General features: G+C 40.7%; 1 pseudogene; it reads left to right on the top strand.

Moving 5' to 3' along the window:
- The first annotated feature begins 2,425 nt into the window (after nt 1-2,425).
- LOC141600180 (putative protein phosphatase 2C 12) lies at nt 2,426-23,432 on the top strand (annotated as a pseudogene).
- The last annotated feature ends 884 nt before the right edge of the window (nt 23,433-24,316 follow it).

Here is a 24,316-nt window from a genome sequence, read left to right on the forward strand (position 1 = left end):
AACGGCGCCAAAATTTGATAACGCAAAACTAGGTGTCCTAAATACTAGAATTAACCTATCAAATTAACAATTTATAAACCAAACTCAACTCTACACTATGCTATTAAGGATAGTAGTAAAGGGAAGTAAGGGTCGAACCCAAGAGAAGGGATTTAAGACTAAAAACTTGAATTGTAAACTATTGACTACTAAGTAGGTCTCTACTACTAATTAAGATCCTAATAACAATTTAAACTTAACAAAAGGCACTAATCACAAACAATGGGTATTAACAAAGATCAACTAGTAGGAAACATAGATGAAAAAGGATTGGTTTTGAGAAACAAACATGGGAATATGAGTAAAGATTGAAGATCTTCCTATTGAGATAATTCCACAAACAACTAGTATGCAAGATTCAATATAAAGGGGAAAACTTCATGTAATTCTCTCTTAGTAACCCAACAATGGTAAAACTTGACTCTTTTTACTCTCTTACAAATTTCTACCCAATACTATCACCTCAAGATGTTGATACATGCAAATTAAACCATCTACACATATCCTTCAAACTTAGACAACAAGTCATTAAACCATGAAAAGAGACTAAGCATGAGCATTAAGAATTTACCCAAAGATGAAACTAGGATCAAATCCTCATAAGATTAAACCATACAAATGAGCAAAAGACATGGACTTTCCTATTTGTTGTATGAATCCTTTAAACCAAATCAACAAACAACAAACTTGCTTCAACAATCCCAATTAAATTAAACCATTTCCTTAGGATTTGCACTAGTCAAGTAAATAACATGCAAGGATGGCCAACCCAAACCTTCAATTACTCAACATAAGAAATTAAGCACAAGAAAAGAGCATTAGATAAATTAAGAGAGGTTTAAGAGTCTTACAATACCAAAGTTGGATACTTTGATCAAATTACATCAAGCAAAGGGAAGATTAGCCTTCCATCTTCTTAGAAAAACCCAAGAAATGAGGAAAGATTAACATCCAAAGCTAAAAGATTACAACTTATACCCAAAATAAAGTGTTCTTCCTACTACAAGTTTCTAGAGATTATTCAATAATTAGATGATCACTAGGTCTTCAAAATGAGGATTATATATATGGGTGCCCTCCTTTCTAGGTTAAATCCTCCAAAAACAAGCCCAAAAACACGGACTGTTTAATTAAGCCCGTGTTTAAAACAGACTTGCGCAGGCTTCTCTGACTGTGGCGCAGGCTGCGCATCCTGCGTAGGCTGCGCAGTCTTGGCGCAGGCTGCGCCCCAGTTCGGGAATTTGCTTCAAACTTCCAAGTTTTGCTTGCTTCTTTACTTTCCAAGCTTCACTCGTCATTGCTTGCTTGAGACGGACTTCTTATCTTGGTTGAAACAACATGAAATCTTCACCTTGACTCTTGATACGGTTGCTTCCATTGCCTCAAAAGGTGACCATTCCAAGACTAAGTCCTTTGTGACCCAAACTACAAAGAAATAGAGTAAGCCGGTATGTCCGAGATTAACGCATAACTTGGCCCCAACACTTGAATAAACGACCTAAAATTATCATACTAGACACGACATATTTGATACTATCAATATATCAACATTCACTCTGAAAACATAATCAAGTCAACAATCCAAGTAATGTGTCAGCAAAGTACTGCCTTTCACCATTATATTCATCGGTGACCATCGCATCCGAACATTACGCCAGAGTTAGTTGTGCTTCACTCATTAATCGCATGTGTCATCAAAGTATTGCCTTTCACCATCGCATGTGTGGCTTGTCGTCGGAGATCTGGAATATGAACGGTGGCCGGACCTCCGTCTCTGGCGAGAGTTTACTGTGGGGAAGGGGAGGAGATTAGTAGAGGAGGGTAGTTAACTGTTGGGAAGATGAGTCTATGTTGAGAAATGAAACGTGGACCTGTTAATTATCTTTCATATGGGGGTGTTTAAATTAGTTCGCACATTTGGCACCGAACTTTAAGTTCGCACGAGATCCTATATATATATATATATATATATATATATATATATATATATATATATATATATATATATATATATATATATTTGCTTTGATAAATGAATACATCATCATCTTTGCTTACTTTTTTACCCCTTCTAATACGCAAAATCTACTCATTTTAATCTCTCTTTTTATTTGATTATTATTTTAATTAGGTTGGTACAAAGATTTTGTATCACCCGCTGGCGTCCTAGCATTGTCCTTCAATTATTTGCAATTTACGACAATGTCTCTAGGTTGTGTAAAGGAGTCGAGTCAATTTTATGATTGCCCTTTTTGTATGGTTTGCAACAAGATTGGAAATGACCTTTTCTCATATAAATTATCCATATTTATTATTTATTTATTAAATTGGTTCATATCTTATTCAACCCAATTGATAAATTGTTAAGTAAAGTGGATAATATTAGCAACATTATAGAATACAGGAACACATCTATCCGACTTGGCTACACATCATGTACACTTTGTGGAGGATATGATGAGCCATACAAGGTAGCTTTCACCAAACAAATATAATTTAAAATTTTAAAGAAATAATCCAACTTGATCTTAATAAAATGTCAACCGTCAGCTTGTGTTATATAATCTGCTTTTGTTTGAGAAATTTTCAAACAGGAATGCTTTAGAAGATAAACAATTTTTACCAAGTTAAAAACAGAATTTGTGGAGGTAATGGGAAGTAAATTATCAACCGGGTCTTCAGTTAATCCAGAGGGACTAGGCAGTGTTCTTCGTGATAAACAAGGTCAAAGGGTTGTGGGTTGTTTGCATTCTCGACGAGGCGGTAAAAAGGTTAACCAAGATGCTGCTGTCATCTATCAGGTACTTTGTTTACCATGTTTTGTACCGTTAGCCTGAATTATGTTGTTGTATGTGTTGTAATTGGTCGCTTTACGCAATTACGCGTTGTTTTGCATTTCATGAGGAATTAATGAAAATAAAACAGATTTTTATTCTCAATAGTATGCAAGTTTGAATGGAAAATGTTTGTAGACATTTGATGCAGAGACTTGAAGGTTTAAAATTATGGTTTGTTTTCTGTGAAGAATTATATGCAGATGTTAAGTTATGTTTGTAGACATGGGATAGAAAATACGCTTAATTGTATTGTATCTGCGTGATTCTTAGTTAGAAGTGATTTGAAAATTGAAAGTTGCATCGATTGATTGACATTTTGTAATATAAGAAAAACATGCAGTTTAATGAATCATTTCGCTTTATTCCTGTTAGAATATAGAAACAAATCATTCCGATTTGTTTATTTATTCATTCCGTATATAAAGTTATTAGTTGCCGATTGTAATTTATTTAGTCAATATTGTAATTAGGCAATAGTTGGATATTAGGTGTATATAAGCTTTATCATATTCAATGGAAAAGGCATCGATCATATTTCCTACATGGTATCAGCTTTTAGGTTAAATTGATCCATCGCTTCCGCTCCTCTCCTCTCTTCGATCTCTTCTCAGTCACGACAAACTCCTCTCTCGACCTCACGTCCTCAGTCATGACTAACAAGAAATCGAACACCTTCCATCCGGCTCTTGCCGTCACCAATATCAAGAACAGCGTTTCCGTCACTCTCGTGATGGATAACGACCAATATCCTCTTTGGGTCGCCCTCTTTACGAATCATGCCAAGTCGAATCGAGTGCTTCACCATATAATTCAGCCCAAAACAGGTGGCCCTAAGGCGCCCGAAACGGCAGAAGAAATGGAGATGTGGGAGGTTCTTGATGCTACGGTCCTTCAATGGATCTACGTAACGGTCACTATTGACCTTCTCGAGACCATTGTGGAGGCTGAATCCACGGCAATGGAATGTTGGAATTGGTTACGGAATATTTTTCTCGATAACCAAAACACGCGTGCAGTTACTCTCGATCAAGAGTTCTCACACACTTCTATGTCGGATTTTCCGACTGTTGCTGCTTATTGTCAACGTCTCAAATCGCTTGCGGATCAATTAAAGAACGTTGGCGCTCCGGTTACAAATAATCGACTAGTTCTCCAATTAGTCTCAGGTTTAACAGAGGCATATAATGGCGTCGGAACAATGATCAGGCAGGCAAATCCCTTGCCTCAATTCTATAGTGCCCGGTCTATGCTAGCCCTCGAAGAAGCGAGTATCGCGAAGAGTGCCGCCACAACGGCCTCTCAGGCGATGTATGCGAAGAATTCAGGTGATGGTTCATCAATTTTAGGACCACCACCGGCGTCGTCACAGGGTAAGGGTAAGAACAACGGGACCAATAAGAAGAAGGGAAAGCAAGGGAAAGGCGCTGGAAGTGGTTCACGAGGCTCCAACTCGGGTAGTTTTGGCGGTGGAAATACTGCTGCTCCTACCCCGTCTCCTGTTCCGGCAGCACCTTGGCCAAGCACGGGTTATGGCAGCTGGCCCTGGCAACAATCGCCTTGGGCTTACCCTCCATGTCCTTATCCTACAGCAGCTTAGCCACGTCCTGCTGGAGCACCGCGACCACCGTTTCAGCCTAGGCAACAGGCTTATACGGTAGAGAACTCGCCTACCCCGACTGATATAGAAGCCGCGATGTACACCTTGGGCATTAGTCCTCATGATCCGCGTTGGTTCATGGATACAGGAGCGACTTCTCACATGACATCGGATGCAGGTACTCTTTCTTCCTTTGTTAATTCGAGCATTAAAAATGGTATTCTAGTTGGAAGTGGTCAGACTATACCAATTAACGGATATGGAAACTCTAAACTACCCATTAAAAATAAGTCATTTGCCCTTAAAAATGTCCTATATGTCCCTCAACTCGTCAAAAACCTTGTGTCGGTCAGAAAATTTACCAAAGATAATTCCGTCACCGTAGAAATTGACCCTCTTGGGTTTTGTGTGAAGGATTTCAAGACGGGGAGGCGTCTAATGAGATGTGATAGTCAAGGAGACCTATATCCAGTTGTGTCGTCACCAATTCCGCTCCACCAAGCGTCGTCTTTTATTGCACTTCACCCGTCAGTATGGCACGCCCGGCTCGGGAATCCTGGATCACCAATTTTTGATTCGCTACGAATAAATCATTTAATTTCTTGTAATGGAATTTCGAAACAATTTGTTTGTCCTTCTTGCTCAATTGGTAAGGCGGTTAAATTACCATTTATGCAATCTATTACTAAGACAATTATGCCATTTGATATAATTCATTGTGACATATGGACTTCACCTGTCCCTAGCTCTTCCGGTCATAGATATTATTTAGTTTTTGTCGATGATTTTACTAATTTTGTTTGGACTTTTCCGATAGCTCACAAATCACAGGTTCACTCAATTTATTTAAAATTTCGACAATTCATTAATACGCAATTTGAAAGAGAAATAAAGAATATACAGTGTGATAACGGAAAAGAATTTGACAATCACCCATTTTGGGAAACATGTGCCGCACATGGTACCTCGTTTCGATTCTCGTGTCCCTATACTTCCTCACAAAACGGTAAGGCTGAGCGTAAAATTCGATCTATAAATAACGTTGTCCGTACTCTTCTTCTTCATGCGTCCGTCCCTCCATCGTTTTGGCATCACGCTCTTAGTATGGTGACCTACTTGCTAAATATTTTACCAAATAAACAAATCAATTTCATTAGTCCAACGTACAAACTATACATGAAGCAACCATCTTATACTTCTCTTCGTATTTTTGGTTGCTTATGTTATCCACTTGTACCGTCCCCTACACGACACAAATTACAAGCCCGCTCTACTCCATGTGTTTTTCTTGGGTACCCGGATCATCACCGAGGTTACAAATGTTACGACATTACGCAAAAGAAAATTATTGTTAGTCGCCATGTGATTTTTGATGAGTATCAATTTCCGTTCAAAAATAATCAAGCTAGTGACTCTATTGACTATCATTTTCTTGATGACGTAATTCCTCCGTATGTACTTCAACAAATGACCAACTCCCAACCTACACAACCCGTCGACATCCCTGACCAGCCAGTCGACAATACTCCCCCCTTATCTCCTGTTTCGACCCCTGTTTCGCACCCCCACACCCCTGTTACGCCTGCCCCTGCCTCCCTCGAACCCCAGCAACATGTCTCGGCCCAACCACAACCAACCCATGCCAACCAACCTCCTCCTAATGTTTCTAAGGCAGTTACACGCGGTGACCACGGTATATATAAGCCTAAACCTATTTTCGATCTTAATACCAAGGTAGCTATATCCCCTTTACCTCGTAACCCCGTGTCCGCCCTTAATGACGTTAATTGGAAACTGGCCATGGATGACGAATTTAATGCTTTAATTAGCAATGGAACGTGGGAATTAGTACCCCGTCCGCCTAATGTGAATGTCATTCGTTGTTTGTGGATATTTCGCCATAAATATAATGCTAACGGTTCTTTTGAGAGGCATAAGGCTCGTCTTGTAGGTGATGGGAAAACTCAAGAATTTGGTGTCGATTGCGGTGAAACCTTCAGCCCGGTTGTGAAGCCGGCCTCCATTCGTGTTGTCTTGAGTTTGGCTCTTGCCAATAAGTGGTCAATCCATCAATTGGATGTGAAAAATGCGTTCTTGCACGGTAACTTACATGAAACGGTATACATGCATCAACCCATTGGCTACAGGGACTCACGGTTTCCGTCTCATGTGTGTCTTCTTCGCAAGTCTTTATACGGACTAAAGCAAGCCCCGCGAGCTTGGTATCAAAGATTTGCTGATTATATTGCAACCATGGGATTTGTTCATAACAAATGCGATCACTCTTTATTCATCTATAAAAACGGTACACATCTTGCCTATCTTCTCCTTTATGTTGATGATATGATCCTTACCGCTTCCTCGGATGACTTGCGTCGATCGATAATGGCCCGTCTTGGGGCCGAGTTTGCAATGAAGGACTTAGGTCCGTTGAGTTATTTTTTGGGAATTGCCGTAACACCTGAACAAGGTGGGCTCTTTCTTTCGCAATCAAAGTATACACTCGAGATTCTAGACCGGGCAGGTATGTCTTCTTGCAAACCATGTTCGACTCTCGTGGATACTAAGCCAAAGCTTAGTTCGATTGCTAGTTCTCCATGCAGCGATCCGTCTTTGTACCGGCGTCTCACAGGATCTCTTCAGTACCTTACCCTTACTCGTCCGGATTTATCCTATGCGGTCCAACAAGTATGTTTATTCATGCACAATCCCATGGAAGTGCACATGAACGCCCTTAAACGGATCCTTCGTTATGTTAAGGGTACTCATAGGTATGGTTTATCACTCAGTGCTTCCCCGAAATTCTCCTTGACGACATATACCGATGCGAATTGGGCTGGGTGCCCGGACACACGCAGGTCCACCAGTGGCTATGCCGTGTTTCTCGGTGATAATTTGGTTTCGTGGGCCTCCAAAAGACAACCCACTTTGTCTCGTTCCAGCGCGGAGGCCGAGTACCGTGGGGTTGCAAATGTAGTATCCGAATCATGTTGGTTGCGTAATCTCTTGCTGGAGTTACATCGTCCTTTGTCTAAGGCAACGCTGGTATATTGCGATAATATTAGTGCCATTTATTTGGCGGGAAATCCGGTCCAACATCAACGCACTAAACATATCGAGCTTGACATTCATTTCGTTCGGGAAAAGGTTGCCAAAGGTGATGTTCGAGTTCATCACGTGCCATCTCGCCATCAACTCGCGGACATTTTCACGAAGGGGTTGCCTTCGTTTTTGTTTAATGATTTTCGTGACAGTCTTAACGTTCGTAGTCCTCCCAATAAGACTGCAGGGGTGTGTTAGAATATAGAAACAAATCATTCCGGTTTGTTTATTTATTCATTCCGTATATAAAGTTATTAGTTGCCGATTGTAATTTATTTAGTCAATATTGTAATTAGGCAATAGTTGGATATTAGGTGTATATAAGCTTTATCATATTCAATGGAAAAGGCATCGATCATATTTTCTACTGTTGTAACGGAGGCGTCCCTTTACCCAAACAGTTAATTGATAAGGCGATAAGAACAATAATAACGAATGTAAATAAAGTTGACACAAAGATTTACGTGGTTCACCAGTAAAATAACTGGCTACGTCCACCCTGCGAGGAGATCAAATTTCACTATGTGGAGAAAATAGTACAACAGTAGACCGGTACACACGCGCTCAATATGAGCCAAAAGTATACCCTATTCTACCAACAAATATAGTAGTCTCAAAGGAACAAAAGAGACTACCCCAATAAAACGAAGGACAAATAATCTTGAGGCCTACCAAGATCTGAACAAACTCCTCCGATCTTCAAAGACAGATGACACGTCTGTCGCGTACCTGTCAAAAATAAACCAACTGGTTCCAACTAACTAATATAGCTAGGGAAGTCGGGTCGAATCCACAGAGAGGTAGGAATTGTATGCTAAAACTAGGCTCGTCTAAGTAACCAAATTGGGGGTTTTAAATTGTGAATTCTAAACTAACAGAGCAAGGAAAAGAGGAAATAAAAGGAAGGAGTTTAACAGATAAAAGGGAATAGCTAAGACAAGCGGTTCGCCACAATTATCTGGTCGAGTAATCTAGGTCCCAGGTCAATGCAGTATGGTCTAAGGGGTAGCGAACGTCACCTTTCGGTCCTTAATTCACCCTAAAGCGTAAACAGTTTAACTTTCGCCCTCGCTGCAATACTCTATTGTTCGCTACTAGTCTCCCTCTTCCAACCTTTCGGTCCAGGTCAAGGTCCACTAAGAATAAGGGTCTAATTGCGTCGACTCAATTAGGCAATTACAGTTATTTGTAGCATTTAAACAACAAAGACGATACCGGTATTGACCTAGTAATTTGATTACTCTCCCTTCAAATCATGGGTCCCCTATAGTCTTAGCATAGGAATTTAGCTACTCATAATTATCAAATTAACAAATACAATAACCAAATAATTCAAACTAAACATGATGAATAATCTAGTTGAATGAACTATTATAAAATAAAGAGAGAAAAGGAATTAAAAACAATAAATACGACAGAGAAATAATTAAATTGATAATACCGAATCAAAGTGGCAAGGTAGAGAGTAGAATTCCCAAATGAACAGTGACAAAATAACAGATGAAATGTACGTGGTGAAGGAGATCGGAGTAACGAAGTGTTCTCCTCAGTCTTATACTGAAAATTGTCTTAAACCTAATCCATGGACTGATTACAAGAGCCCATAAAAGATTAGGCGGAAAAGAAACTAAAGGCACACGAAAACCCCTCGATCGAGTAAGATTATTACTCGATCGAACGCCAAGTCCCTCGATCGAGGTCGGACATCCTCTCGATCGAGCACTGCTTCCTGAACCTGCTCGATCGACTCTATGAACTGGTCGATCGACCAGTGTTGAGTGTGTAAGCATTCGATCGAGCACTAAAGCACTCGATCGAGCTATATAGGCGCACCAGGACTTGAATATCTTCCTTGACTCAGCTCATACGTCCTCCAAGTGTAAGATTCCTTAGCTCCGGCTCCTTATTTCCCATGAATGCGTACAAATAGGACAATTAGGGCTCGATTTAGCTCCTCCTCGGTCAATTCCTGCAAATTACAATAAATAGACCAAAGTAGAATATTCGGGGGTATTTGTAGCCAGATGCTACATAAAAGGCACGGAAATGCGTGTACAAATGAGGTGAAAACCTTATATAAAAGACACGCATCAAATCTCCCCAAACCAAACCTTTGCTTGTCCCCAAGCAAATATGAATGCAACTAAGGGTGAACAATAGAACGGGACCAACGCATCAGCTACAAATCATCCAATAGAACCAATTTAATGCAACAAAATGACAAAGTGGCAACTGAAAAGTGCAAACGAGTTAAATTAATGTTTCAAGCTTACTGAACCGTCGACCTTGCAAGATTCAAAGATGTCGGACTCTCACGGGTCGCTCGTCACTCAAAATCAGGTACAAGGTGAGTATATATGTGAAAGATAGGAAGAAGCAAGACACTCACCTAACTCGACCTATAAGAACATGCATGCAGTTAACATGAATAAAGTCTCTACAACCGTACATACGCATTCCAACCATACTAATGACCAAGACACGTGCCGAGGACTTACATTTGGGTTAGTGAGGTAATGGGTAAGAAGGGGCTAAAGTGAATTTGGATATGTGGGGTTAATAGCTAGGCTAGCAACAACGGATCCAAATATAGACTGCATCCCAACTTCGTACTCATAACAGCAAGATGAATCGGTGCAAAATTATGCACTAAACTCACAAAACACCAAAAAGTCATCAACTCCCCATAAAATGTAAATAAGGCATGGGAGTGTGAAACATTGAGCAATTCTCATTCTTTTTCATTCCTCTTTTTTTTTTCTTGAATTTTTCTGTCTCTCTTTTTTTTTTTCTTTTCGCTTTCTTTCTTTTCTTTTTGTTTCGTTCATTTTTTTTCACAATTCAACACATTTTTTTTTTCTTTCTTTCCCTTCAATTCTTCCACCATCTTCTGAAATCAGATGAAATAACCAAATTGCAATAACACATTCCAAGAACTACTCGTTACTAGCTCAGCTAGGGTAGGAAATATTATAGAAAGTAGTTGATAGGACAAAAAGGCAATTTGGCTATGTGAGGCTCGTGGGTAGAATGAAATAAGGGGGACTGCCTCTCCTAACACGTGTCACCATCCACAGACCGAATGCATACAGGTATTAAGAAGACTAGACTCATGCTTATGCAAATTGATGTTACATGCCTTAAAGAGAGTACTACTCACATTCTAAACGAAACCGGTCATGAATGTCACCAGTTTAATAAGCTCTAACCTCAGAATGTATTGTAGCTTGCCGACATAAAGAATCAAGTCTATTCGTTCAGATAAGAGAGAAACAAAAACTCGTAGATTATGCACATAATCATGCCAGCTAAATGTCAAGAATGAGCCAGGCTCAAGTAAAGATTCAAAGTAGCGTCAATGTTCAAACGTTCCGACTCAATTAAAACATGAAAATTTTGAAAATTGTTGAATTTTTTCGATTTTTATATGATATTGAAATTAATTAAAACAATGCATGCGGAAATAATTAAACGTGCAAGCAAAAGTGCAAGAAACATGGAAATAATTAAACGTGCAAGCAAAAGTGCAAGAAACATGCAGACACAGATATGGATGCATACCTCCCCAAACCAAACCGTACAATGCCCTCATTGTACCAAAAATAGGGAAGAAACGCAAACTGAAAGGAAAAGGAAGAGTGAAGTCGGGAACTTACAAAACGTCATAAAGTGGGACCTCCCCAAACCGACCATGAACATGGGAGGTCAAAGAAAGTCAAACAGTGGCTTTGTAGACGCAAAACAGCGGCTGGAGGTCAATACCCTTCGATCGAGTGCGTGGAATGGCTCGATCGAATTTTTGGCAGCATGAGTGGACTCGATCGAGCACTGAATCACTCGATCGAGTAGGCACGGATAGGGATCTGGTCGATCGAGGACAGGACCCCTCGATCGAGTAGCGGCCGCATCAGAAAGTGCTCGATCGAACACAAAAACCTTCGATCGAGTACTTTTAATCTGCAAAGGACGTATAAAAGCAAGGAAGCACAAATATTGTTCAAAACGCAGTGTCTAATGTCAACGTAAAGCTAAAGTAAAACATAAAAACCAAATAAAACAAATAGTTCAACAAAAGCAAAAATAAACTGTCCGGGCTGCCTCCCGGAGAGCGCTGGTTTAATAGGTCCCGCACGACCTTTCTGGTATCAAGTAACTGGCGCGTCGAGCTCGTCGAAGCGCAAGACTTCAACGCGGTTGCCCGCTTCACTCGCCTCGTGGTAGTGCTTCACTTATTGGCCATTCACCTTGAATCTGTGGCCCTCGGAGTCTTCAAGTTCTACGGATCCAAATTTGGTGACAGCCGTCACCGTGTATGGACCAGTCCACCTGGACTTCAGCTTGCCAGGAAATAGTCTCAACCGAGCATTAAACAAAGAACACCTTCCGCCCCACATGAAACTCCCGAGGTAGGATTCTCTTGTCATGCCATCTCTTCGTCTTTTCCTTGTAAATGCGCGAGTTATCATAGGCGTTAAGCCTAAACTCCTCTAATTCATCTAGCTGCAAAAGACGATTCGACCACACGCTTTAGGATCATAATTAAGCTCACGGATTGCCCACCAGGCCTTACATTCCAGCTCAACAGGTAAGTGACACGATTTCCCATAAACTAACCTATAAGGTGATGCACCAATTGGTGTCTTAAAGGCAGTTCTATATGCCCATAATGTGTCATCTAGCTTAAGACTCCAGTCCTTCCGTGATTTAAAAACTACTTTAGACAAGATCTCTTTCACTCGCGATTAGAGACCTCTACACGACCACTAGTTTGGGGATGATACCCCAAACCACGCCGTGTTGGACACCAACTCTAGACGATATGGAAGTGAGTTTCTTTTCCTTAAAGTGCATCCCCCATCACTAATGACGACCCTAGGGACACCAAAACGGGGAATATGATCTTTTGAACATTTTTATCACGGTCTTACCGTCACAATGGGGTGAAGCAATTGCCTCAACCCATTTCGACACGTAGTCTACAGCTACCAAAATATACCTGTTACCTTTACTGGACGGGAATGGTCCTTGGAAATCGATGCCCCAGACATCGAAAACCTCAACCTCTAGGATGCCGTTTTGTGGCATCTCGTGTCTCTTCGAAATATTCCCGATCGTTGGCATGCATCACAAGTGAAACAAAAGACTTGGCGTCGGCAAACAAAGAAGGCCGAGAAAAGCCGATCAAGTACCTTAGCCACGGTGCGCGATGGACCGTGGTGACCACCATATGAAGAGGAGTGACAGCCTTCCAAGACTATTTTGGTCTCCCACTGCGGAATACACCGTCTGTAGAGACCGTCTCGCACATTCCTTAAACAAGTAAGGATCATCCTGTAATCTTTGCTAGCGTTATACGTAAAACGCTTCTTTTCTTTGAGAAGAAAGGTCGGTCGGCGACTTGCCACCGACAACGGTTAGCTATATCTGCATACCAAGGTTCCTGGTCAACAATAGACGATATAACAAAAATTAAAGTATCGTCGGGAAAGAATCATCAATAGGAGAGAATCTTCCCCTTCTTGTCGCATCGATCGCGACAAGTGATCGCCTACAACGTTCTCGGCTCCTTTCTTGTCCTTGATCTCGCAAATCAAACTCCCGAAGAAGGAATATCCATCTCGTGTCCCGCTTTAGCCTCCTTCTTAGCAAGGAGTTGCCTCAAAGCTGCATGGTCGGTAAAAAATGAAAGTGACTTCCCGACCCAACTAAATAAGTACGAAACTTTTCTAAGGCATAAACTACAACTAACGCTCCTTCTCGATGGTAGTGTACTTCACTTGAGCCTCATCCAGAGTTCGGCTCGCATAGTAAATAGCATTCAAGGCTTTGTCTTTCCTCTGGCCTAGCACCGCTCCTAGTGCATAGTCACTCGCGTCGCACATGATCTCGAACGCAAGTCCCAGTTGGGAGGTCAGATGATCGGCGCGGAGACTAAGGCCTGCTTTAACCTGTTAAAAGCGAAAGACAAGCATCGATAAAAACAAAAGGGGCATCTTTAAACAACAGTGTGTAAGTGGTTTAGCAATTTTGGAGAAATCCTTGATAAACCGGCGATAAAAGCCAGCGTGACCAAGGAAGCTCCTCACCCCCTTAACATTAACTGGAGGTGGCAATTGCTGAATCACTTCCACCTTTGCTTTGTCGACTTCTATTCCCCTATCAGAAACTAAGTGCCCTAAGACAACTCCCTCGTTGACCATAAAGTGGCACTTCTCCCGATTCAAAGACAAGATTAACCTCAATACAAATGCAACACTTTCTCAAGGTTAGACAGACAGTTAGAAAAATCACTTCCATAAACACTGAAGTCCTCCATAAAAACTTCCATGATAGACTCAATATACTCTGAAAATATCCCCATCATACACCTTTGGAAGGTGGCAGGGGCATTGCACAAACCAAAAGGCATTCTGCGATACGCAAAAACACCCTTGGGACAAGTAAATGTAGTCTTGGCCTGATCATCTGGGTGGATAGGGATCTGAAAGAACCCTGAATACCCATCTAAATAGCAGAAAAATTTATGAGAAGCTAACCTTTCTACCATTTGATCAATAAAAGGAAGGGGGAAGTGGTCTTTCTTGGTGGCGGCATTCAGCTGTCTGTAGTCTATGCACATCCGCCAACCAGTCACTACTCGGGTAGGTATTAATTCATTTTTCTCATTCTTAACTACAGTTGTCCCTCCTTTCTTCGGGACTACCTGTACTGGGCTTACCCATCTAGAATTACCTACCGAATAGATAATACCTACGTCCAGAAGCTTCATTACCTCAGCCATCACAACATCCTGCATCTTCTGGTTCACCCGACGCCGCCCCCGTCTCGCAAGGCTTGTGATCCTCCTCCAGCTCTATCCTGTGCATACAAATATCGGGACTAATCCCTGTGATGTCATCCAGTGAATAGCCCATTGCCTTCCTGTTTTTCTTAAGTACAGCTAACAAAGAAGTTAGCTGATCATCACTAAGCTTGGCACTAACAATGACTGGATACTGCTCTGTATCGTCTAAAAAAGCATATTTAAGATGAGATGGGAGAGGCTTACGTTCCGGTACCTTTACCTCAATGGAGCAAAGAGTGCTGATCATCTGTTCCACCTGCTCTCCCTCACGCTCATCTAAATCATCAACAAGCAAATCCAACGCAAAGATCATCGTTCTCTCGGGCTATCTCGCACACTCATCAAAAAGCATGAGAGCTTCCGGGGTCCTTCATAAAAGAACCCGACCGTAAGTCATAAATAGACTCATCAATGATATCGATCAATAACAAGTGTCCTCTATCATTGGGTGGGCTAAAAATTGGGCAAACCGAATGTGATAGCGTCATCCCCTCTCGCAAGAGTCGACGCCCTTGTCGACATCAATAACGGCCCCACCTTGTACAAAGGAACGTCTTCCTAAAATAATCTGGGTTCGGTGTCCTCGGCTATATCCAAAACAATGAAATCTACGGGGATGTAAAGCTTGCCTATTTTCACAGCACATCCTCCAAGACACCTAAAGGTCTCCTAACGATCTATCACCATCCAGTAGGGTAATGTTAGTCACCTTGAAGTGACTCATCTTCAATTGCTTGCAAACAAGAAGGGGCATGACACTGACGCTAGCACCTAAATCACAAAGGGCGTTATCAATAACCAAATTACCTATGACACAGGTAATAGAAAAGCTGCCCGGGTCTTTCATTTTTGGAGGGGCCTTATTTAACAGCAGGTTACTAGAATCTTCCATAAATGAGATCGTCTCAAATTCGCTCAAATTCCTCTTACGCGTCACAATATCCTTCATAAACTTAGCGTAAGTAGGAACCTGAGTAACAAGTTCGAAAAAGGGACAGTTACACAAAGGTTCTTCACGATGTCCACGAACTTACCGTCATCGTTGTTCTTGATCCTTGCGTCCTTGGACGACTTGGGAAGGGTACCCTGGTAGCGATGAGTGGTCCCGCAACCTTTCCTTTACCCTTGTCGATGCGTGACGTCTCCACAGCAGGGGAAGATGACACGGTGGCGGTATTAGATACTGAGTTAGGAATTCCGCCACTTAATGCACTGGATCGAGTACCCTTACTGGTCGATCGACCGGTTTCTTCTTCAATATCACTCGATCGAGTGTTTTCTTCAGCATGGTTACTCGATCGACCAACTTGGGGTTCTGTACTTCTCGATCGACCGCCAGTGTCACTCGATCGAGTGACTGAATGATTAGTACCGCTCGATCGAGTGGATGAGTTGCTCGATCGAGTGGTGACTTCACACGCAGCAAGTATTTCCTGCAGGAACTCCTCCAAATCATCATCTGAATCATCATTAGCTGCCAATGTCTTGTCTTCTTCATGAGGAAGGTCAATTTGGAAGCTCAGTGCACTGACTGGGTCACAAATTGGAAAAGGCTTGGCTTGATCCGTGGCCTGTGTCAACTGTGCGACTTGTTCTTTCAACTCTGATATAACCGTATCAGATTTTTGTGACATACTCATCATAATGGATTTCAACTCGGCAATTTCTTCTCTTGAAGAGGGAGAGACTGGTCGTGATACGGGCGTAGAAGGGGTAGAAACGCTCTTTATCTCGTCATATAGCTGGGAGAAAGGAACTCCCTGCTTGAACTTCTTATATGCAAGGGCGCGCTCCACACCTGCCGTGCATTCAAAAAGATCGTGCCCTTCCTCGCCGCATCTACCACATGGCTCTGTATGCTCTGTAATCGTAGGCATTTTGACAAATAAGCTACTAACCTGCAAAACTGATCAAAGCTTCGCAAAGAAAATGAGATCAGTCTCAAGGAATGAATTCCTTGAGACGAGAGACAAACTTAATTAAAGCAACAAATATGCGCCACCTCCCCGGCAACGGCGCCAAAATTTGACACGTCTGTCGCGTACCTGTAAAAAATAAACCAACTGGTTCCAACTAACTAATATAGCTAGGGAAGTCGGGTCGAATCCACAGAGAGGTAGGAATTGTATGCTAAAACTAGGCTCGTCTAAGTAACCAAATTGGGGGTTTTAAATTGTGAATTCTAAACTAACAGAGCAAGGAAAAGAGGAAATAAAAGGAAGGAGTTTAACAGATAAAAGGGAATAGCTAAGACAAGCGGTTCGCCACAATTATCTGGTCGAGTAATCTAGGTCCCAGGTCAATGCAGTATGGTCTAAGGGGTAGCGAACGTCACCTTTCGGTCCTTAATTCACCCTAAAGCGTAAACAGTTTAACTTTCGCCCTCGCTGCAATACTCTATTGTTCGCTACTAGTCTCCCTCTTCCAACCTTTCGGTCCAGGTCAAGGTCCACTAAGAATAAGGGTCTAATTGCGTCGACTCAATTAGGCAATTACAGTTATTTGTAGCATTTAAACAACAAAGACGATACCGGTATTGACCTAGTAATTTGATTACTCTCCCTTCAAATCATGGGTCCCCTATAGTCTTAGCATAGGAATTTAGCTACTCATAATTATCAAATTAACAAATACAATAACCAAATAATTCAAACTAAACATGATGAATAATCTAGTTGAATGAACTATTATAAAATAAAGAGAGAAAAGGAATTAAAAACAATAAATACGACAGAGAAATAATTAAATTGATAATACCGAATCAAAGTGGCAAGGTAGAGAGTAGAATTCCCAAATGAACAGTGACAAAATAACAGATGAAATGTACGTGGTGAAGGAGATCGGAGTAACGAAGTGTTCTCCTCAGTCTTATACTGAAAATTGTCTTAAACCTAATCCATGGACTGATTACAAGAGCCCATAAAAGATTAGGCGGAAAAGAAACTAAAGGCACACGAAAACCCCTCGATCGAGTAAGATTATTACTCGATCGAACGCCAAGTCCCTCGATCGAGGTCGGACATCCTCTCGATCGAGCACCGCTTCTGAACCTCCTCGATCGACTCTATGAACCGGTCGATCGACCGATGTTGAGTGTGTAAGCATTCGATCGAGCACTAAAGCACTCGATCGAGCTATATAGGCGCACCAGGACTTGAATATCTTCCTTGACTCAGCTCATACGTCCTCCAAGTGTAAGATTCCTTAGCTCCGGCTCCTTATTTCCCATGAATGCGTACAAATAGGACAATTAGGGCTCGATTTAGCTCCTCCTCGGTCAATTCCTGCAAATTACAATAAATAGACCAAAGTAGAATATTCGGGGGTATTTGTAGCCAGATGCTACATAAAAGGCACGGAAATGCGTGTACAAATGAGGTGAAAACCTTATATAAAAGACACGCATCAACAGACGAACACCAATAATAGAGCCCGGAACAAATTGAGTTTTCTTCTTCAGAAGGAACCTCACAAATCGACCCTCTTTATTGTGCTCTCAAATCTTTCTCTTAATTAACCTAGAATAAAACTTGGGTCTTTATATATTTATTCCACCCAAGATAAAATATCTAGACTAATAAGATAAAACTAATAGGAAATTAAATAATTAATTTCCTAATCACAATACCACGGAAACTTAAGTGCGCAAAACTAAACATACAACAATAAAACTAGGAAACACAAAGTGGGGTCCACACCCACTAATTTTCCCAAAAACATAAATCACTGCACGCCAAATCAAGCTCCTTGTTACAGTGATTCGTGCGACCCGTGTATGTATAGGACTGACTCGCCCGTGTTACGGCTGGCTGCATCTTACTTATCCGTCTTCGACACAAATTCAAGGCATAAATCCTAACAAATCTCCACCTTGACTTAAATTATTCAAACACGAACCCAACATAGAAGAACCAAACCCAAATCAGCTTCAACAGAGTCGATCCTCAAGTCACTACCTGTCCCGATAGTCTCCACTGACTTGAACACAACCCACAAAATGGACAAATGAACCAAGTGTGCAACAAATGTGACCAATATACGAAGTACCCAATGTAGTAAGCTGAAAACTACCAATTGTACTAAGTACCCAACATATCTTCATATACCAATAGGAAGGCCAAACGTAGCAAACTCCGAAGGGGACAAAAACTACCAAATGCCAACACAATTATATGAGATACCAAATGTCACTATGATGGAACGGGTGTACCAAAACAACGCACACAAGACTCCAAAAACAAAATCTCCTCCAAACTACATGGCTAAATGTACCGTCGTACCAAACTGTCCCAAAAAGAACCCAAATGCCACGAACAAACAAATGTCTCACTTTAGTATACTAGGTGTCATGACCACCACAAAAATGCCTACACCAAGGCAACAAAACTCAAGTCGAAACCAAAACAAAACAAACATTCTAAGTGAGCACAAATTACCTCCATCAAGGTACAAATTGTTAGACAAGATAGTCTAACCCAAAAGCTCCAAAGAATAAACTCCCGTCGAAGTTCCAAATGACCCCTTATGAGGTCCCAAACGGCTCTCTTTCAAGAGCCACAACAGCTCCACCTGGAGCCCCAAACCGCCCCACCTCTTGGGCGCAGACTGCCTCATTGAGGCGCAGAGACAAAAGTAGATAGCTTGTCTTGAGAACCTTGTAGCTTGACCTGTACCGGAATAGACTCCACCTTACTGTCAACACTACCATTCTCACTAAAGCTATCCAAACCCGAATTATCCAGAATATCACCAAGTGATCCAAACTGAATGTGCTTCAAAGTATCATTCACATATCCAAGTTGCATATGCCCCAACTTAGACTCGAGAGAGACATAAGAATGATTACCTGATGCTCCAACAACAAAGACACGAGTGCCTTGAAGGACATAAATAGTTCCTTCCTTAACACCCCTCCAAGTAACAGAAGAACCCTTACCAACGCACAACGATCCACCATCACCTTGAAAACTGTAGCCCTGATCAACTAACATCCCAAGTGATACAAGATTTCTCTTCAAATGTGGAACATGCCTAACACCTTCTAGGAAGACAACAACATCATCACATATCCTAACCTGAACAGTCCCCACTCCAAGCACCTCACAAATAGACCCGTCACCCATGGCAACATTAACCCCATGTGAAGCTTCATAAGAAGTTAACCATTCCCTAAGAGGACACATATGATAAACGCATCCCGTATCCAAAATCCAACTATCCGAAGAACGTGGAACAACATCAACAACGAGAGCATAATCTTCCTCAAAATCGTATTTAGCAACCTTTTGTGCAACAGTAGAAACATCAGCTTCCTTCAACTTAGGACACTGATTTTTCCAATGACCTGGTTCTTTGCAGTAATTGCAGACATTCTTACGAGGACCCTTAGACTTGGCTTTACCCTTACTAGAACCCTCCGAATTAACAACAAGCCCTACAAGACTACTGTCTACAACATCACTTGACGCTACTCGGCGCAAATCCCTAGTGTGAAGCGCTGACCTCACTTCCTCTAGAGTCAAAGAATCTTTACCAACAACAAAAGACTCCACAAAAGTCTCAAACGAATTTGGCAAAGAAACTAACAAAATCAAGGCAGCATCCTCATCATCTACCTTAACATCTAAATTACGTAAATCAAGTAAAATAGAGTTAAGACGGTCTAGATGGTCCTTGAGAGACGTACCTTCTTGCATACGAAGACCAAACAAACGCTGCTTAAGAAGCAACTTGTTGGTTAGAGTCTTTGTCATATACAAAGATTCCAACTTCAACCACAAACCTATAGCAGTTTCCTCATCGGCAACCTCAACCATAACATCATCAGATAAAGATAACATAATTAAAGAATGAGCCTTCTCCTCCAACACCACCTCTGCATCTGTCTTTGCTTTCTTTTCTGCATCAGACGAACTACCTGCTGAATTTGCCTTTGAGATAACAGACCATACGCCTTGCTGTCTAAGCAAAGCTCTCATCTTTAACCGCCACACCCAAAACTATTTCTCCCAAAGGAACTTTTCAACATTCAAAACATTCGTAGACGACATCTTTTCACCTGAAAATCAAGAAACCCAAATAACGCCTAAAAACACAACTAACGCGGAAGCAGATACCAAATCAGAACCTTAGCTCCGGTGCCAATTGTTGTAACGGAGGCGTCCCGTTACCCAAACAGTTAATTGATAAAGCGATAAGAACAATAAATAACGAATGTAAATAAAGTTGACACAAAGATTTACGTGGTTCACCAAAAATAATCGCTACGTCCACCTGCGAGGAGATCAAATTTCACTATGTGGAGAAAATAGTACAACAATGAGACCCAGACACACACGCGCTCAATATGAGCCAAAAATATACCCTATTCTACCAACAAATATAGTAGTCTCAAAGTAACAAAAGAGACTACCCCAATAAGACGAAGGACAAATAATCTTGAGGCCTACCAAGATCTGAACAAACTCCTCCGATCTTCAAAGACAGACGAACACCAATAATAGAGCCCGGAACAAATTGAGTTTTCTTCTTTAGAAGGAACCTCACAAATCGACCCTCTTTATTGTGCTCTCAAATCTCTCTCTTAATTAACCTAGAATAAAACTTGGGTCTTTATATATTTATTCCACCTAAGATAAAATATCTAGAATAATAAGATAAAACTAATAGGAAATTAAATAATTAATTTCCTAATCACAATACCACGAAAATTTAAGTGCGCAAAACTAAACATACAACAATAAAACTAGGAAACACAAAGTGGGGTCCACACCCACTAATTTTCCCAAAAACATAAATCACTGCACGCCAAATCAAGCTCCTTGTTACAGTGATTCGTGCGACCCGTGTATGTATAGGACTGACTCGCCCGTGTTACGGCTGGCTGCATCTTACTCATCCGTCTTCGACACAAATTCAAGGCATAAATCCTAACACCTACATTAATAGGAATATTTATAATAGTTCGGTCTCAACGATCACCTTAAGGTTTTGCTGTTCAAAGCCAAATAATATCGAGTCTAATTAATTATAACTGATGTGATAATAACTTTGTATTTGAAGGGCTATGGTGCAAAAGATGGGGTATTTAGTGGAGTATTTGATGGACATGGAAAGAATGGTCACTTAGTCAGCAGGCTCGTCAAAGAGCGCCTGGCCTTGCTACTACTCGAACAAAAGAAAACCGTTGTTGATGGGGATATGATGACAAATGAGACATTTTCCAAAAGTAAAGGAACAACCTATGATTGGGAAAACGCTTTCGTGAAAGCGTTCACAGAAATGGATGAAGAGATTAGACAAGGCAAACGATTAGATGCCTCTTTCAGTGGCACCACTGCTGTTGCGGTACTTAAACAGGTGTGCCACTTGATCAATCTCTAACTTGTACATATTTGTTCCTGAATCCTGAATAACTGATAACTTTTGATTTCGACCTAATTTCTTAAACTCATTAAATAAAAAGAATTATGGTACGCGATAAAAAAAGTGGTTTAACAATAAATTAGACTAGACCATCTCGCATACTCCCTCTGTCCCGGTCATTTGTTGTCCTTTTTCATTTTTGGGTGTCTCAGTCATTTGTTGTCCTTTCTATTTTAAGAATGAATTTAATGAATAATTTGATCATTCTCAACCAATTTGTTCCACTTGTCATTTGGTTATTGGCCTTTTCATCATTCTTTGGTCTTTGTGTCAAAACAAAAGGACAACAATTGACCGGGACGGAGGGAGTACAAATTAGTTTGCCAAAAGTAAATACTCGAAATGCCCATTTTTAATTGATAAGATGTTAAAATCTGAGCAGGGCGAAGATCTTGTCATAGCCAATTTAGGGGATTCAAGAGCTATCCTCGGAACAAAAACAGGAAATGGGGTTGCAGCTGTTCAATTGACCACTGATTTAAAGCCTGGGACGCCAGGTACATAACCAATTTGACAATTTCTGATAGTAATACCATGTATGAGATAGTTTTATTTGTCAGATAAACCCACTGAACGAATAATTAAATGAGGGATATATAAGTGATTGAGCAGGTTTTACATGTAACATCATCTTTTATGCCTAGAAATTGATTGTTTGGTATGTTTGTTTTGTGAAGCTGAAGCTGCTAGGATAAGACGGTCCAATGGAAGAGTATTTGCGTTAAGGGAAGAACCAGAGCTTCCACGAGCATGGTTGCCTCGTGTGTGTAGTCCAGGAATGGCCATGTCTCGTGCTTTTGGGGATTTAGTTATGAAAAATCACGGCATTATTTCCATTCCTGTCGTCACTCATTGCCGTGTAACTTCTGACGATCTGTTCATCGTCTTGCTACTGATGGGGTAAGCCAGATTTTTTTCTTACTAGTCTTAATTCTTAAATGGTCTTGTCCATGGTTGGTACGGGGCTCAGATTCCTGTACCCTGTGTTGGAACACACACAGATCAGCTTGGCTGCGATAACCTGTTTTTGAATGACCAATGATGTAAAATTACGTTCGAAAATCGACTCAACAGACTGCTGATTCACAATATTAGAAGCATATACACTAGCGAGCCAATGAAGTCCATTGCTTAGATTTATGATTTTAGTTGAAGATTCCAAAACTTAAAATGAAACTAGAGGATGGTTAATTTTAACTTTTATTTGAAATCCAGATATGGGATGTTCTTACAAATGAGGAAGTAGTGTCGATAGTTGAGGCAGCCGAGAGTGAAGAGAAGGCAGCGAAGGCAGTGGTTGATGCCGCAGTCACATCATGGAAGATCAATGTACCTTACGACAAGCCTGACGATTGCACTGCTGTTTGCCTCTTTTTACAGGACAAGGATCACTAACAAGGCCATTGTGTTATACATTGAGAATCGAGGCTAACACCAATATTGTTCTGATAATGAACATTCTTTGTCGATTAAATGTGGCATTATCATAGAAACAAGGAATGATTTGAAGGTATTGAAAATGTAGATTCTTAGAGTGATGACAAGCAGGCTTCTCTAGTCCTGCAGGTTTTGTAACATGCGTTCAGAAGTTTCTTCAAACCATGATCAATGTTAATACCAATTTTGCAGGATGTGGCTTTCTTCCGGTTCTTCAGACTTGAAATTCACTCTGCCATGACCCCGTTCTTTTGGTCTGAAACGTTATGAATTAAATTGAATTTAACTTCACTCAATTTATAAGACTGAAATTGAACTTAACAAAAGTGAAGACCAAAAATAAACTAAGATGACCTGAACCAAACTAAAATGAAATTTAGACTGAAATGCTAAAATAGGTCAAGTGTATACTTTTGTTCATGAGAGTTTTGATAAAATCATGAGATGTGAGTAAAATAAATAATTGAGAGAGACGGTTTCTGAGTAATATATTGAGAGGCCATTTTTTTATACCCCTTTCTTTGTAAATCTTTTACCATTGTTCGTGAGTCAAAATGATTCTCATTTTGTACATGTTTTCTTAGTGACTAACCAATTTTATCATAGATTTTGAGTTTGCGACCACATTTATTAGTAACCGTTTAAATTATACGTACTCATTTTATTACTTTTGTCATTAATTTTACTTCAAATAATAAATGGTGTTTTAATAAGTTAGAGAGAAAGTGTCTCTTAGAAATCCTACCGAGTAAGCTAAAATGAGATAAATAAATTAAATTATATACAATGATGTTATTTATTGGGCAAGTTTGGATATTATATGTACGGCATTCGGGCAATCTTTACCCTTTATTTGTATTTTTATGTAGTGACTTCAAGACGCAAACTTAAAATGAAAAATTTCATCCTAAGCGATTGGTTTTTGAGTAAAAAATGTTGTATTATGAATTAGATACTGCCATAAAGTCGGACGAAACAATGTTAACAATACACTACGGGTATATCTCCACTAAAACATGAGATGAGTGGTCTTGA

Source organism: Silene latifolia, chromosome 9 (genome assembly GCF_048544455.1).
Source record: "Silene latifolia isolate original U9 population chromosome 9, ASM4854445v1, whole genome shotgun sequence".
Lineage (NCBI taxonomy): Eukaryota > Viridiplantae > Streptophyta > Magnoliopsida > Caryophyllales > Caryophyllaceae > Silene > Silene latifolia.